The 17,540-nt window shown below is 49.3% G+C and overlaps 2 pseudogenes; both read right to left on the bottom strand.

The window, feature by feature from the left end:
• Positions 1–2,840: 2,840 nt before the first annotated feature.
• LOC123570602 (5S ribosomal RNA) lies at positions 2,841–2,959 on the bottom strand (annotated as a pseudogene).
• A 2,412-nt stretch (positions 2,960–5,371) lies between these two features.
• Positions 5,372–5,490, bottom strand: LOC123570601 (5S ribosomal RNA; annotated as a pseudogene).
• Between the last annotated feature and the right edge of the window lie 12,050 nt (positions 5,491–17,540).

The following is a 17,540-nucleotide window of genomic DNA, read 5'->3' as shown; positions in this document are numbered from 1 at the left end:
AAAGAAAGAAGAGAAGAAAGAAGAGAGAAAGAAACAAAGAAAGAAAGAAAGGGAGAAAGAAAAAGGAAAGAAAGAAGGAAAGAAAGAAGAAAGAAAGAATGAGAGAAAGGAAAGAAAGAAAGGATGGAAAGAAGGATGAAAGAAAGAGAGAAAAGAAAGAAAAAGATGGATAGAAAGAAGAAAGAAAAAAGAAAGAAAAGAAAAACGAAAGAAGGAAGGTAAGAAAGAAGGAAAGAAAGAAAGAAGGAAAGAAAGAGAAAGAAACAAAGAAAGGAAGGAAGGGAGAAAGAAAGAAAAGAAAGAAGAAAGAAAGGAAGGAAAGAAAGAAAAAGAACTAAAGAAAGAAGAAAGAAGGAAAAAGAGAGAAAGAAAGAAAGAAAGAAAGAAAGAAAGAAAGAAAGAAAGAAAGAAAGAAAGAAAGAAAGAAAGAAAGAAAAGAAAGAAAGAAAGAAGAAAAGAAAAGAGAGAGAGATAGAAGGGAAGAAAGGAAGGTAGAAAAGAAAGAAAGACAAGAAAGAAAGCAAAAAAGCCTACAGCGCCCGGTATTTCCAGGCCATCTCCCATCCAAGTACTAAATGGCCCCGACCCTACTAAGCTTCTGAGATCAGACGAGATCGGGCGCGTTCAGCGTGGTATGGCGGTAGATGCCGGCAGAGGCGCCTGGCTGCCCCAAGAGACAGGTCCAGCCATGCCCGCCAGCCCGGTGCCTCAGGGTTCGGATCAGGACCCTCGAGTCGCTCGCCCGCGGCTGTCCTCTGGCTCCCGAGCTGCGGAGCTTCCACCACGTCAGGTGTGCTCGGAAAGGGGAGGGCTCAGAGGCGTCAGGGCCCAGGGTCCACGATCCTGGGACGCCGACTGCTACTCTGCCCTGTCGCGGAGGTATTCTTTTGGATTCCTGGCGGCTCAGGAGCTCCTGAGAGGCCCCCTCTTGCCTGACCCACCCAAAGTCGTCAGGGCTGGCCAAGGGCGAACAGCCGGCCCAGCCGCGCGTGGCCTTTTTCTCACATCGCCCTCACCATGCTCACTTGTCCCGACAAAGTCCTGGCCAGTGGGCAAGAGGGCGTAGGGGGTTGGGGGTTGGGGAATGGCCCTGCTTTGCCCCGCGCTGGCACTAGAGCCGGCAGCCTGATCTCCGGGGAGTGTTGCCGAGAGATATCCAGTCACACCCCACCACCACCAGGAGAAAATCCACAGCCCCACACACAAACAAACCTGGGCGCTCCCGCGCGGGATCCCACACGTGCGTGTGAACTCACACAGACACACTCATACACACATACACACACACGTGCACGCACACACAAATGGTTTGAAGTTGAGTAAGGAAGAGATGGATGGAGAGATTGAAACCGAGGGAGGGAGAGAGACAGCGAGTGAGAGAGACAGGGTAGGTGGAGAGGGAAAGAGACAGAAAGAGAGGCACAGAAAGAGAGAGGGACAGGGAAAGAGAGTGAGACAGAGAGACAGAGGGAAGGCGACAGAAGTAGTGCGAGGTGCAGGTGCAAACACAGAAGAGAGAGGGGGAGGATGCTGGAGAGCAACAGTGATAGAGCCTTGGAGAGGGAGTGCCATGCTCCCTTAGCCAGGGCCCTTTTGAGCAAGCTGGGATGGGGTGGAGGGGGCTTGAGCTGGGCCAGAACAGGGTGGTCAGGCCGTCTATGCCAGAGGACTAACGGAGCGCTGAGACCAGTTTTGTCTTGGATTAATTGATTGCTTTGGAGGTGGGTTTTGTAGGCTTCTTCCTTTGGTGGCACCTCCCTGTTCTCTTGGCATGGTGCAGAGGGCCACTTGATTTGTAGAGTGCCCCCATCTGTTTGGTGGGAACCGTGGCACCGGGCGTGCCCACGGGGCTGGAGGCCTGGGTCTCTGGCGAGTCCTTGGGACTTGAGTTTACAAGAGGTTGGTGGCAATGGGAATCTGGGTGGACAGGAACGGTTTTCCTGATGGCTGGCATAGCAATGTCCTTACCCCGGATAAAGCAGGCCCTGCCTACTGGAGCAGAGGTGTTGGCTGGCGTGTGTGGCACCCGCTGCCCCTGCCCGCCCCTTCCCCTGGTTTGGAAGATTGCGGCGGCGCCCGATGAGTGGATTGAATCTCCTGGGTGTTCTGGGAGAGGGAAGACACCGCGAATGGCAGGGAACCCATGCCTGCGCCTTTGGGGTCCAGCCTGCTGCCCTCCCAGGGTGGAGCCGCAGCGAGGCAGAAGTGGTGGGGTCCTGCAGCCCGGTGGTGCTTTGGTGGCGGAAACCCTGAAGGAGGTCCCAGGCTGTGGCATGTGTGTAGGCGGGTGACAAAGGGGAAGCAGTCAGGGGAGGTTGGGAAGCATGGCGACAGTAGGGAGAAGGGAGGGAGGGGGGAAGCCACAAAACCCTACAGCAGGCCCAGCGCCATGGATCACGCCTGTATTCCCAGTACTTTGGGAGGCGGAGGCGGGTGGATCACGAGGTCAGGAGATCCAGACCAGCCTGGTTAACACGGTGAAAACCCGTCTCTACTAAAACTACAAAACATGAGCCCGGCGGTGGAGGGCGACTATAGTCCCAGGTGCTCCGGAGGCAGAGGCAGGAGAATGGCATGAACCACGACTGCACTCCAGCATGGGTGACAGAGCGAGATTCTGTCTGGAAGAGAGAGAGAGAGAGAGAGAGAGAGAGAAAAGAAAAGATAAAATGATAGAAAGGAAGGAAGGAATAAACAAAGAGAAAGAAAGAAAAGAAAGATGGAAAGAAAAAAGGAAAAAACAAAGAAAAGAAAGAAAGAAAGCAAAAAAGAGAAGAGAGAGAGAGAGAAGGGAAGAAAGGACGGTGGGAAAGAAAGAAAGGCAGGAGAGAAAGCAAAAAAGCCCACAGCACACGGTATTCCCAGGTAGTCTCCCATCCAAGTACTAACCAGGCCCGACCCTGATTAGCTTCCGAGATCAGACGAGATCGGGCGCGTTCAGGGTGATATGGCAGTAGACGCTGGCAAAAGCGCCTGGCTGCCCCAAGAGCCGAGCCTTGCCATGCCCACCAGCTTCCAGCTGGCACCACCAGTCTGGGGCCGCTGGCCTTGGATCGGGACCCCCGAGCCACTCTCCCGCGGTCTTCCCCCGGCTCCGGAGCTCCCAAGCTTCCACCACGTCGGACCCGCTCGGAACAGGGAGTGCTCACAGGTGTCAGGGCCCAGGGCCCACGATCCCCAACAAGACCTGGCCGGTGGGCAAGACCGTGTGGGGGGTTGGGGGTTGGGGGATGTACCTGCTTGGCCCCGGGCTGGCACTAGAGCCGGCAGCCTAATCCCCGGCGAGAAGGGCCGAGAGAAACCCAGACACACCCCATCACTACCAGGAGCAAATCCACAGCCCCACACACAGACACACCCGGGCGCTCGCGTGCGGGAACCCACACATGCGCGTGTGCACACACACAGACACACACACACAAAAACACACACACACATGCACGCACACACAAACGTCTTGAGGGAGAGCAAGGAAGAGATGGATGGAGAGATTGAAACCGAGGGAGGGAGAGAGACAGCGATTGAGAGAGACAGCGGAGGGGGAGAGGGAAAGAGACAGACAGAGAGGCAGAGAAAGAGAGAGGGACAGTGAAAGAGAGAGACAGAGAGACAGAGGGAAGGGGACAGAAGTAGCGGGAGGTGCAGGAGCAAACACAGAAGAGAGAGGGGGAGGAAGCTGGAGAGCAAGAGCGATAGAGCCTTGGAGAGGGAGCGCCACGCTCCATTGGCCAGGGCCCTTTTGATCAGGCAGGGATAGGGTGGAGGGGGCTTGGGGTGGTCCAGAACAGGGTGGCCAGGCCGTCCATGCGAGAGGAGCAACGGAGAGCTGAGACGAGTTTTGTCCTGGATTAATTGCTTCCTTTGGAGGTGGGTTTCGGGGGCTCCTTCCTTTGCTGGCACCTTCCTGTGCTCTTTCTGTGGTGCGGTGGTCCCCTTGATTTGCAGAGTGCGCCCGCCCGTTTGGCGGGGGCCGTGGCACCGGGCGTGCCCACGGGGCCCCGAGGCCTGGGTCTCTGGCTTGTCCTCGGGACTTTAGTTTACACGAAGTTGGTGGCAATGGGAATCCGGGTGCACAGGGACAGCTTTCCTGGTGGCTGGCGAAACAATGTCCTTCCCCCGGATAAAGCAGCCCCTGTGTTCTGGAGTGGAGGTCTTGGCTGGCGTGTGTGGCACCCGGTGACCCTGCCCGCCCCTTCCCCCGGTTTGGAAGGTTGCGGCGGCGCCTGAAGAGTGGATTGAATCCCCTGCCGGTTCCTGGAGCCGGAAGGCTCCAGGAACCCGCGCCTGCACCTTTGGGGTCCGGCCTCCAGCCCCGCCCCCCAGGATGGAGGCAGGCTCCTGGCTGGGCGTCCGGGAGGCGGAAGCCGTGGGGTGCTGCAGCCCGGTGGTGCTTTGGTGGCGGAAACCCTGAAGGAGGTCTCTGGCTGTGACGGGGGTGAAGGTGGGCGATAAAAGGGAAGCAGAATCAGGGGAGGTTGGGAAGCATGGCGACAGTAGGGGGAAAGGAGGGAAGCGGGAAGCCACAAAACCCTACAGCAGCCCGGGCACGGTGGATCACGCCTGTAATCCCAGCCCTTTGGGAGACCGAGGCGGGTGGATCACGAGGTCAGGAGATCCAGACCAGCCTGGCTAACACAGTAAAACCCCGTCTCTACTAAAACTACAAAACATGAGCCGGGCGTGCTGGCGGGTTCCTGTAATCCCAGCTGCTCGGGAGGCTGAGGCATGAGAATGGCATGAACCCGGGAGGCGGAACTTGCAGTGAGCCGAGATCGCTCTGCTGCACTCCAGCCTGAGTGACAGAGCGAGAGTGGGTCTGGAAGAAAAAGAAAGAAAAGAAAAGAAAGAGAATGAGAGAGAGAAAGAAAGAAAGAAAAGAAGGAAAGAAAGATAGAAAGAGAAAGGAAGGAATAAACAAAGAAAGAGAGAGAGAAAGAAAGACAAGAAGGAAAGAAAGATAGAAAGAGAAAGGAAGGAATAAACAAAGAAAGAGAGAAGGAAAGAAAGAAAAGAAAGAAAGGAAAGAAGAAAGGAAGAGGGAAAGAAAGAGAGAAAAAAGAAAAGAAGGAAAGAAAGAGAGAGAAAGAAAGAAAAGAAAGAAGGAAAGAAAGAAAAAAGAGGGAAAGAAAGAAAGAGAGAAAGAAAGAAAAGAAAGATGGAACGAAAGAAGAAAGAAAGAAGAAAAAAGAAAGAAAGAAAGAAAAAAGAAGAAAGAAAGAAAAAGAAAGAAAGAAAGAAAGAAAGAAAGAAAGAAAGAAAGAAAGAAAGAAAGAAAGAAAGAAAGAAAGAAAGAAAGAAAGAAAGAAAGGAGAGAGAGAGAAGGGAAGAAAGGACGGTGGAAAAGAAGGAAAGGCAAGAAAGGAAGCAAAAAAGCCCACAGCTCCCGGTATTCCCAGGCAGTCTCCCATCCAAGTACTAAACAGGCCCGACTCTGCTTAGCTTCCGAGATCAGATGAGATCGGGGGCGTTCAGGGTGGTATGGCCTTAGACCCCGGCAGAGGTGCCTGGCTGCCACAACAGCCCGGTCCTGCCACGTCCACTGGCTTCCAGCCAGCACTGCCAGCCCGGGGCTGCCGGCCTCGGATCGGGACCCTCGAGCCACTCTCCCGCGGTCATCCCCCGGCTCCGGAGCTCCCAAGTTTCCGCCACGTCGGGCCCGCTCGGAACAGGGAGTGCTCCGAGGCGACAGGGCCCACGATCTTGGGACTCCGTCCAGTCCTTCCCACTGTCGCGGAGGTATTCTTTCGGATTCCTGGCCGGCTCAGTAGCTCCTGAGAGGCCACCTCTTGCCCCACCCACCCAGAGCCTTCAGGGCTGGCCAAGGGCGAACAGCTGGCCCAGCCACACGTAGCCTTTTTCTCACAACGCCCCCACCACGGTAGCTTGTCCCGACCAAGATCCTGCCAGTGGGCAAGAGGGCATGGGGGGTTGGGGGTTGGGGGATGGCCCTGCTTTGCCCCAGGCTGGCAGTAGAGCCTGCAGTCTGATCCCCAGCGAGAGGGGCTGAGGCGCGCGCGCGCGCACACACACACACACACACACATACACATGCACGCACACACACATACACATGCACGCACACACAAACGGCTTGAAGTAGGGCAAGGAAGAGATGGATGGAGAGATTGAAACCAAGGGAGGGAGAGAGACAGCCATCTAGAGAGACAGGGGAGGAGGACAGGGAAAGAGACAGACAGGCAGAGAGAGAGGGACAGAGAAAGAGAGAGAGACAGAGAGACAGAGGGAAGGCGACAGAAGTATCTCCACGTGCAGGGGCAAACCCAGAAGAGAGAGGGGGAGGGAGCTAGAAATTGAGAGCGATAGAGATTTGGAGAGGGAGTTCCCTGCTCTGGTAGGCAGGGCCCTTTTGAGCAGACCGGGATAGGGTGGAGGGGGCTTGGGCTGGGCCAGAATAGGGTGGCCAGGCCGTCCATGCGAGAGGAGCAACGCAGCGCTGATACGGATGTTGTCTTGGATTAATTGCTTGTTTTGGAGGTGGGTATCTTAGGCTCCTTCCTTTGTTGGCACCTCCCTGTGCTCTTGGTGCGGTGCGGTGGGCCCCTTGATTTGCAGAGTAGGCCTGCCCATTTGGCGGGAGCCGTGGCTCGGGGCGTGCCCACAGGGCCCGAGGCCTGGGTCTCTGGCGTTTTCTCGGGACTGTAGTTTACACGAAGATGGTGGCAATGGGAATCTGGGTGCACAGGGAAAGTTTCCCTGGTGGCTGGCGAAGTAATGTCCTTCCCCCGGATAAAGCAGCCCCTGCATTCTGGAGTGGAGGTCTTGACTGACCTGTGCGGCACCCGCTGCCCCTGCCCGCCACTTCCCGCGATTTGGAAGGTTGCGGTGGTGCGGATGAGTGGATTGTATCGCCTGGGCGTTCCGGGAGCGGGAAGGCACTGCAAAAGGCAGGGAACCGGTGCCTATGCCTTTGGGGTCCTGCCCCCTGCCCTCCGGGGCTGGAGCCGGGCTCCTGGCGGGGCGGCGGTGAGGCGGAAGCGCTGGGATGCTGCTGCCCGGTGGTGCTTTGGTGGCGCACCCCCAGAAGGAGGTCCCCGGCTGAGTGTAGGGGGGCGATAAAGGGGGAGCAGAGTCAGAGGAGGCTGGGAAGCATCTCGACAGTAGGGGGAAGGGAGGGAGGCGGGAAGCCACAAAAGCCTACAGCAGGCCAGGCGCGGTGGATCAAGCCTGTAATCCCAGCACTTTGGGAGACCGAGGCGGGTGGATCACGATGTCAGGAGATCCAGACCAGCCTGGCTCACGAGGTGAAACCCCACCTCTACTAAAACTACAAAACATGAGCCGGGCGTGCTGGGGTGTGTCTGTAGTCCCAGCTGCTCGGGAGGCTGAGGCAGGAGAATGGCGTGAACCCTGGAAGTGGAGCTTGCAGTGAGCCGAGATCGGGCCACTGCACTCCAGTCTGGGTGACAGAGCGAGACTCTGTCTGGAAGAGAAAGGAAAGAAAGAAAGAAAGAAAGAAAGAAAGAAAGAAAGAAAGAAAGAAAGAAAGAAAGAAAGAAAGAAAGAAAGAAAGAAAGAAAGAAAGAAAGAAAGAAAGAAAGAAAGAAAGGAAGGAAGGAAGGAAGGAAGGAAGGAAGGAAGGAAGGAAGGAAGGAAGGAAGGAAAAAGAAAAGAAAAGAAAGAAGGAAGGAAGGAAGGAAGGAAGGAAGGAAGGAAGGAAGGAAGGAAGGAAGGAAGGAAGGAATTGAGAGAGAAAGAAGGGAAGAAAGGAAGGTAGAAAAGAAATAAAGACAAGAAAGAAAGCAAAAAAGCCTACAGCACCCGATATTCCCAGGCGGTCTCCCGTCCAAGTACTAACCACGCCCGACCCTGCTCAGCTTCGAGATCAGAAGCCATCCCACGCGTTTAGGGTGGAATGGCCCGGTGGTCTCCCATCCAAGTACTAATCAGGCCCGAGCCTTCTTAGCTTCGGAGATCAGAGGAGATCGGGTGTGTTCAAGGTGGTATGGCCCAGAGGCGCCTGGCTGCCCCAAGAGCCCTGCCCAGCCATGCCCGCCAGCTTCCATCCGGCCCTGCCACCCCGGGAACTGCAGGACTGGGATTGGGACCCCCGAGCCATTCGCCTGCGGCCTTCCCCCAGCTCCCGAGCTTCCACCACGTCGGGCCCGCTCGGAACAGGGAGTGCTCCAAGGCGTCAGGGCCTAGGGCCTACGATTCTGGGACCCCGTCCGGTCATCCGCCCTGTCGCGCAAGTATTCTTTTGGATTCCTGGCGGCTCAGGATCTCCTGCGAGGCCCCCTCTTGCCCCACCCACCCAGAGCCATCAGGGCTGGCCAAGGGCGAAAAGCTGGCCCAGCCGCACGTGACCTTTTTCTCACAACGCCCCCACCACTGTCGCTTGTCCCGACCAAGACCCGGCCGGTGGGCAAGAGAGCGTGGGGGGTGGGGCGTTGGGCGATGGCCCTGCTTTGCCCCAGGCTGGCACTAGAGCCGGCAGCCTCATCCCGGCGAGAGGGGCTGAGAGAAAACCAGACACACCCCACCACCACCAGGAGCAAATCCACAGCCCCACACACAGACACACCAGGGCGCTTGCGCCCGCGAACCCAAACGCGCGCGCGCGTGCACACACACACACAGACACACACACACACAGACACACACACACGCATGCACACACGAACGGCTTGAAGGAGAGCAAGGAAGAGATGGATGGAGAGATTGAAACTGAGGGAGGGAGAGAGACAACGAGCGAGAGAGACAGGGGAGGGGGAGAGGGAAAGAGAGAGAATGGCAGAGAAAGAGAGAGGGACAGAGAAGGAGAGAGAGACAGAGAGACGGAGGGAAGGCAACAGAAGTAGCGCCACATGATTCTCAGAAGCTTGGGCTTCCAAGATGTTTAAGGAAAATAAAGAAAGTGTGTTGTGGATCAAGTTTTCAGTGATTGTTTTAAATGTAATTTTAAAAAGAACTTCTAGTAATGAAGTATATAATAGTCCTTGATACTAAATGTTTTCTAGTGAAATAAACTATGCTTTAATAAGACAATGTTGCTCTAAGTTTGACCGCCTGATTCTTTTCTTCTCTTTTTTAGAGGGTACTGTTTCATTTATTGTGTGAGCCCCACAAATGTCTATTTTAAAAAGAGTATAGTCCCTGGCCGGGCGTGGTGGCTCATGCCTGTAATCCCAGCACTTTGGGAAGCCGAGGCTGGCCAATCACCTGAGGTCGGGAGTTCAAGACCAGCCTGAACGATATGGTGAAACCCCGTTTCTACTAAAAATACAAAATTAGCTGGGCATGGTGAAGCATGCCTGTATAATCCCAGCTACTCAGGAGGCTGAGGCAGGAGAATCATTTGAACCTGGGAGGCTGAGGTTGCAGTGAGCCAAGATTGCACCATTGCACCCCAGCCTGGGCAACAAAAGTGAAACTCCATCTCAAAAAAAATAAAATAAAATAAATAAAAGATAAAAATAAAGTCCCCAATAGTTTCTCACAAATATTCCTGATTTATACTGGGGGAAGCAATGCATAGTTGGAACATTAATCATTATGTTTTTGAAAATTAAATATTTCCTGCAAAACAATTCCTCTGCAAAATGCTAAGCTGCCAATGAGCTTATCACAATAGATATTGAGTCATTTCACAAAGTACCTGTTCAAAAGTTATAGAAACCTGGCCTTCCATTTCAAATTCACTGCAAAGAGAGTACATGCAGTAGTCCTATTTACAATTTAATAGAGATAAGGAAAGGGCACACCTAGGACAAAGAGGGTCATCACCCTACATACAAGTTTACAGTAGTGAAACCACAATATATATTTACTATATTCAACACTTCACATAAAGGAAGAGGGAGGCCCTTCACAACACTAAAACAAAGGAATGTTAGTTTTATATAAGACCTACCAAAAAAAACAGGGAAACAAATAACACACATAGGCACTAGTCTCAAAGCTGCACAATGAAGAATCAAAGGGTGAAGATGGCCGAATAGGAACAGCTCCAGTCTCCAACTCCCAGCGTGAGCGACACAGAAGACCCGTGATTTCTGCATTTTCAACTGAGGTACTGGGTTCATCTCACTAGGGAGTGCCGGACAATCGGTGCTGGTCAGCTGCTGCAGCCCGACCAGCGAGAGTTGAAGCAGGGCGAGGCATCGCCTCACCTGGGAAGCGCAAGGGGGAAGGGAATCCCTTTTCCTAGCCAGGGGAACTGAGACACACAACACCTGGAAAATCGGGTAACTCCCACCCCAATACTTCGCTTTAAGGAAACGGGCACACCAGGAGATTATATCCCACACCTGGCCGGGAGGGTCCCATGCCCACGGAGCCTCCCTCATTGCTAGCACAGCAGTCTGTGATCTACCGGCAAGGCAGCAGCGAGACTGGGGGAGGGGCGTCCGCAATTGCTGAGGCTTAAGTAGGTAAACAAAGCGACTGGGAAGCTCCAACTGGGTGGAGCTCACAGCAGCTCAAGGAAACCTGCCTGTCTCTGTAGACTCCACCTCTGGGGACAGGGCACAGTAAACAATAACAAACGCAGCAGAAACCCCTGCAGATGCAAACGACTCTGTCTGACAGCTTTGAAGAGAGCAGTGGATCTCCCAACACGGAGGTTGAGATCTGAGAAGGGACAGACTGCCTGCTCAAGTGGGTCCCTGACCCCTGAGTAGCCTCACTGGGAGACATCCCCCACTAGGGGCAGTCTGACACCCCACACCTCACAGGGTGGAGTACTCCCCTGAGAGGAAGCTTCCAAAGCAAGAATCAGACAGGTACACTCGCTGTTCAGAAATATTCTATCTTCTGCAGCCTCTGCTGCTGATACCCAGGCAAACAGGGTCTGGAGTGGACCTCAAGCAATCTCCAACAGACCTACAGCTGAGGGTCCTGACTGTTATAAGGAAAACTATCAAACAGGAAGGACACCTACACCAAAACCCCATCAGTACGTCACCATCATCAAAGACCAGAGGCAGATAAAACCACAAAGATGGGGGAAAAGCAGGGCAGAAAAGCTGGAAATTCAAAAAATAAGAGCACATCTCCCCCAGCAAATGAGTGCAGCTCATCACCAGCAACGGATCAAAGCTGGACGGAGAATGACTTTGACGAGATGAGAGAAGAAGGCTTCAGTCCATCAAACTTCTCAGAGCTAAAGGAGGAATTACGTACCCAGCGCAAAGAAACTAAAAATCTTGAAAAAAAAGTGGAAGAATTGATGGCTAGAGTAATTAATGCAGAGAAGGTCCTAAACGAAATGAAAGAGATGAAAACCATGACACGAGAAATACGTGACAAATGCACAAGCTTCAGTAACCGACTCGATCAACTGGAAGAAAGAGTATCAGCGATTGAGGATCAAATGAATGAAATGAAGCGAGAAGAGAAACCAAAAGAAAAAAGAAGAAAAAGAAATGAACAAAGCCTGCAAGAAGTATGGGATTATGTAAAAAGACCAAATCTACGTCTGATTGGGATGCCTGACAGTGAGGGGGAAAATGGAACCAAGTTGGAAAACACTCTTCAGGATATCATCCAGGAGAACTTCCCCAACCTAGTAGGGCAGGCCAACATTCAAATCCAGGAAATAGAGAGAACGCCACAAAGATACTCCTCGAGAAGAGCAACTCCAAGACACATAATTGCCAGATTCACCAAAGTTGAAATGAAGGAAAAAATCTTAAGGGCAGCCAGAGAGAAAGGTCGGGTTACCCACAAAGGGAAGCCCATCAGACTAACAGCAGATCTCTCGGCAGAAACTCTACAAGCCAGAAGAGAGTGGGGGCCAATATTCAACATTCTTAAAGAATATAATTTTAAACCCAGAATTTCATATCCAGCCAAACTAAGTATCATAAGCGAAGGAGAAATAAAATCCTTTGCAGATAAGCAAATGCTTAGAGATTTTGTCACCACTAGGCCTGCCTTACAAGAGACCCTGAAGGAAGCACTAAACATGGAAAGGAACAACCGGTACCAGCCATTGCAAAAACATGCCAAAATGTAAAGACCATCGAGGCTAGGAAGAAACTGCATCAACTAACGAGCAAAATAACCAGTTAATATCATAATGGCAGGATCAAGTTCACACATAACAATATTAACCTTAAATGTAAATGGACTAAATGCTCCAATTAAAAGACACAGACTGGCAAACTGGATAAAGAGTCAAGACCCATCAGTCTGCTGTATTCAGGAGACCCATCTCACATGCAGAGACATACATAGGCTCAAAATAAAGGGATAGAGGAAGATTTACCAAGCAAATGGAGAACAAAAAAAAGCAGAGGTTGCAATACTAGTCTCTGATAAAACAGACTTTAAACCATCAAAGATCAAAAGAGACAAAGAAGGCCATTACATAATGGTAAAGGGATCAATTCAACAGGAAGAGCTAACTATCCTAAATATATATACACCCAATACAGGAGCACCCAGATTCATAAAGCAAGTCCTTAGAGACTTACAAGGAGACTTAGACTCCCATACAATAATAATGGGAGACTTCAACACTCCACTGTCAACATTAGACAGATCGACGAGACAGAAAGTTAACAAGGATATCCAGGAATTGAACTCATCTCTGCAGCAAGCAGACCTAACAGACATCTATAGAACTCTCCACCCCAAATCAACAGAATATACATTCTTCTCAGCACCACATCGCACTTATTCCAAAATTGACCACATAATTGGAAGTAAAGCACTCCTCAGCAAATGTACAAGAACAGAAATTATAACAAACTGTCTCTCAGACCACAGTGCAATCAAACTAGAACTCAGGACTAAGAAACTCAATCAAAACCGCCCAACTACATGGAAACTGAACAACCTGCTCCTGAATGACTACTGGGTACATAACAAAATGAAGGCAGAAATAAAGATGTTCTTTGAAACCAATGAGAACAAAGATACAACATACCAGAATCTCTGGGACACATTTAAAGCAGTGTGTAGAGGAAATTTATAGCACTAAATGCACACAAGAGAAAGCAGGAAAGATCTAAAATTGACACTCTAACATCGAAATTAAAAGAACTAGAGAAGCAAGAGCAAACACATCCGGAAGCTAGCAGAAGGCAAGAAATAACTAAGATCAGAGCAGAACTGAAGGAGATAGAAACACAAAAAACCCTCCAAAAAATCAATGAATCCAGGAGTTGGTTTTTTGAAAAGATCAACAAAATTGACAGACCGCTAGCAAGACTAATAAAGAAGAAAAGAGAGAAGAATCAAATTGATGCAATAAAAAATGATAAAGGGGATATCACCACCGACCCCACAGAAATACAAACTACCATCAGAGAATACTATAAACACCTCTACGCAAATAAACTGGAAAATCTAGAAGAAATGGATAATTTCCTGGACACTTACACTCTTCCAAGACTAAACCAGGAAGAAGTTGAATCCCTGAATAGACCAATAGCAGGCTCTGAAATTGAGGCAATAATTAATAGCCTACCAACCAAAAAAAGTCCAGGACCAGATGGATTCACAGCCGAATTCTACCAGAGGTACAAAGAGGAGCTGGTACCATTCCTTCTGAAACTATTCCAATCAATAGAAAAAGAGGGAATCCTCCCTAACTCATTTTATGAGGCCAACATCATCCTGATACCAAAGCCTGGCAGAGACACAACAAAAAAAGAGAATTTTAGACCAATATCCCTGATGAACATCGATGCAAAAATCCTCAATAAAATACTGGCAAACCGGATTCAGCAACACATCAAAAAGCTTATCCACCATGATCAAGTGGGCTTCATCCCTGGGATGCAAGGCTGGTTCAACATTCGCAAATCAATAAACATAATCCAGCATATAAACAGAACCAAAGACAAGAACCACATGATTACCTCAATAGATGCAGAAAAGGCTTTTGACAAAATTCAACAGCCCTTCATGCTAAAAACGCTCAATAAATTCGGTATTGACGGAACGTACCTCAAAATAATAAGAGCTATTTATGACAAACCCACAGCCAATATCATACTGAAAGGGTAAAAACTGGAAAAATTCCCTTTGAAAACTGGCACAAGACAGGGATGCCCTCTCTCACCACTCCTATTCAACATAGTGTTGGAAGTTCTGGCTAGGGCAATCAGGCAAGAGAAAGAAATCAAGGGTATTCAGTTAGGAAAAGAAGAAGTCAAATTGTCCCTCTTTGCAGATGACATGATTGTATATTTAGAAAACCCCATTGTCTCAGCCCAAAATCTCCTTAAGCTGATAAGCAACTTCAGCAAAGTCTCAGGATACAAAATTAATGTGCAAAAATCACAAGCATTCGTATACACCAGTAACAGACAGAGAGCCAAATCATGAACGAACTTCCATTCACAATTGCTTCAAAGAGAATAAAATACCTAGGAATCCAACTTACAAGGGATGTAAAGGACCTCTTCAAGGAGAACTACAAACCACTGCTCAGTGAAATCAAAGAGGACACAAACAAATGGAAGAACATACCATGCTCATGGATAGGAAGAATCAATATTGTGAAAATGGCCATACTGCCCAAGGTTATTTATAGATTCAATGCCATCCCCATCAAGCTACCAATGAGTTTCTTCACAGAATTGGAAAAAACGGCTTTAAAGTTCATATGGAACCAAAAAAGAGCCCGCATCTCCAAGACAATGCTAAGTCAAAAGAACAAAGCTGGAGGCATCACGCTACCTGACTTCAAACTACACTACAAGGCTACAGTAACCAAAACAGCATGGTACTGGTACCAAAACAGAGATATAGACCAATGGAACAGAACAGAGTCCTCAGAAATAATACCACACATCTACAGCCATCTGATCTTTGACAAACCTGAGAGAAACAAGAAATGGGGAAAGGATTCCCTATTTAATAAATGGTGCTGGGAAAATTGGCTAGCCATAAGTAGAAAGCTGAAACTGGATCCTTTCCTTACTCCTTATATGAAAATTAATTCAAGATGGATTAGAGACTTAAATGTTAGACCTAATACCATAAAAATCCTAGAGGAAAACCTAGGTAGTACCATTCAGGACATAGGCATGGGCAAAGACTTCATGTCTAAAACGCCAAAAGCAACGGCAGCAAAAGTCAAAATTGACAAATGGGATCTAATTAAACTAAAGAGCTTCTGCACAGCAAAAGAAACTACCATCAGAGTGAACAGGCAACCTACAGAATGGGAGAAAATTTTTGCAATCTACTCATCTGACAAAGGGCTAATATCCAGAACCTACAAAGAACTCAAACAAATTTACAAGAAAAAAACAAACAGCCCCATCAAAAAGTGGGCAAAGGATATGAACAGACATTTCTCAAAAGAAGACATTCATACAGCCAACAGACACATGAAAAAATGCTCATCATCACTGGCCATCAGAGAAATGCAAATCAAAACCACAATGAGATACCATCTCACACCAGTTAGAATGGTGATCATTAAAAAGTCAGGAAACAACAGGTGCTGGAGAGGATGTGGAGAAATAGGAACACTTTTACACTGTTGGTGGGATTGTAAACTAGTTCAACCATTATGGAAAACAGTATGGCAATTCCTCAAGGATCTAGAACTAGATGTACCATATGACCCAGCCATCCCATTACTGGGTATATACCCAAAGGATTATAAATTATGCTGCTATAAAGACACATGCACACGTATGTTTATTGCGGCACTATTCACAATAGCAAAGACTTGGAATCAACCCAAATGTCCATCAGTGACAGACTGGGTTAAGAAAATGTGGCACATATACACCATGGAATACTATGCAGCCATAAAAAAGGATGAGTTTGTGTCCTTTGTAGGGACATGGATGCAGCTGGAAACCATCATTCTTAGCAAACTATCACAAGAACAGAAAACCAAACACCGCATGTTCTCACTCATAGGTGGGAACTGAACAATGAGATCACTTGGACTCGGGAAGGGGAACATCACACACTGGGGCCTATCATGGGGAGGGGGGAGGGGGGAGGGATTGCATTGGGAGTTATACCTGATGTAAATGACGAGTTGATGGGTGCTGACGAGTTGATGGGTGCAGCACAGCAACATGGCACAAGTATACATATGTAACAAACCTGCACGTTATGCACATGTACCCTAGAACTTAAAGTATAATAATAATAATAAATAAAATAAAATAAAATAAAATGATAAAGACACTTGGGTGATCCCAGGCATTATAATGGGAGAGATTCCTGACTGACCTTAGGCATTCTAATAATAGAAACACTTGGCCAACCCCACGCATTCTAATGATAGAGACACCTGGGCAACCCCAGGCATTCCAATGGGAGAAACTCTTGCCAAACCCAGGCATTCTAATGATAGAGACACCTGGGCATCCCCAGGCATTCTAATGGGAGAGATTCCTGGTCCCAGATATTCTAATGAAAGGAACAAATGGGCAACCCCAGGCGTTCTAATGAGAAAGACTCCTGGCCAACCCCAGGCATTCTCATGATATAGACACCTGGGCACCCCCAGCCACTCTAATGGGAGAGACTCCTGGCCAACCCCAGGCATTCTAATGATAAAGACACCTGGCAATCTCAGATATTCTAAGGATAGAGACACCTAGCCCACCCCAGGCATTCTAATGGGAGAGATGCCTGGCCAACCCCAGGCATTGTAATGACAGTGGCTTTTGGCCGACATCAGGCATTCTAATGGTAAAGACATAGAATGCCTGTCTGACCTCAGGCATTCTGAGTATAGAACTACCTGACTGGCTTCTGGCATTGTGATGGGAGAGACTCCTGGTCAACACCAGTCATTCTAATGATAGAGACTCATGGGTGACCTTATGCATTCTAAGGATAGAGACAAGTGGCCAATCCTAGGCATTCTACTGACAGAGACTCCTGGATACCCCCAGGCATTCTAATGATAGAGACAACTGGGTGACCTCAGGCATTCTAAAAATAAAGACACCTGGCTGACCCTAGGCATTCTAGCAGGAGAGACTCCTGGCCAACCCCAGGCATTCTAATCAGAGAGACACCTTGGTGACCTCAGGTATTGTAATGATAAAGATACCTGAAAGAGCCCAGGCATTCTAATGGGAGTGACTCCAGGCCAAAACTAGGCATTATAATAAGAGACATTGGGATGACCCAAGGCATTCTAATGATAGAGACAGTGGGGTGACTTTAGTCATTCTAATGGGAGAGACTCATGGAAGACTCCAGCCATTTTAATGATAGAGACACCTGGGCAACCACAGGAATTCTAATGGGACAGAGTTGTGACCAACCCCAGACATTGTAATGATAGAATTACAATTACATTAGAATGCCTGGGGTCACCCCAGGCATTATAATGAGAGGGACTCTTGGCCAGCCCCAGGTATTCTAATGATAAGAGACACCTGGGTGACCCCAGGCATTCTAATAAAAAAGACTTTTGGCTAACCACAGGCATTCTAATGATAAAAACACTTGCGTGACCCCTGGCATTATAATAATACAAACACCTGAGTGACCTCAGGCACTCTAATTGGAGAGACTCCAGGCCCACCCCAGGCATTGTAATGATAGAGACAATTAGGCAACCTCAAGCATTCTCACCAGAG

Source organism: Macaca fascicularis, chromosome 1, assembly GCF_037993035.2.
Source record: "Macaca fascicularis isolate 582-1 chromosome 1, T2T-MFA8v1.1".
NCBI classification, from domain to species: Eukaryota; Metazoa; Chordata; class Mammalia; order Primates; family Cercopithecidae; genus Macaca; species Macaca fascicularis.
This window is presented reverse-complemented; position numbering and strand designations above follow the sequence as displayed.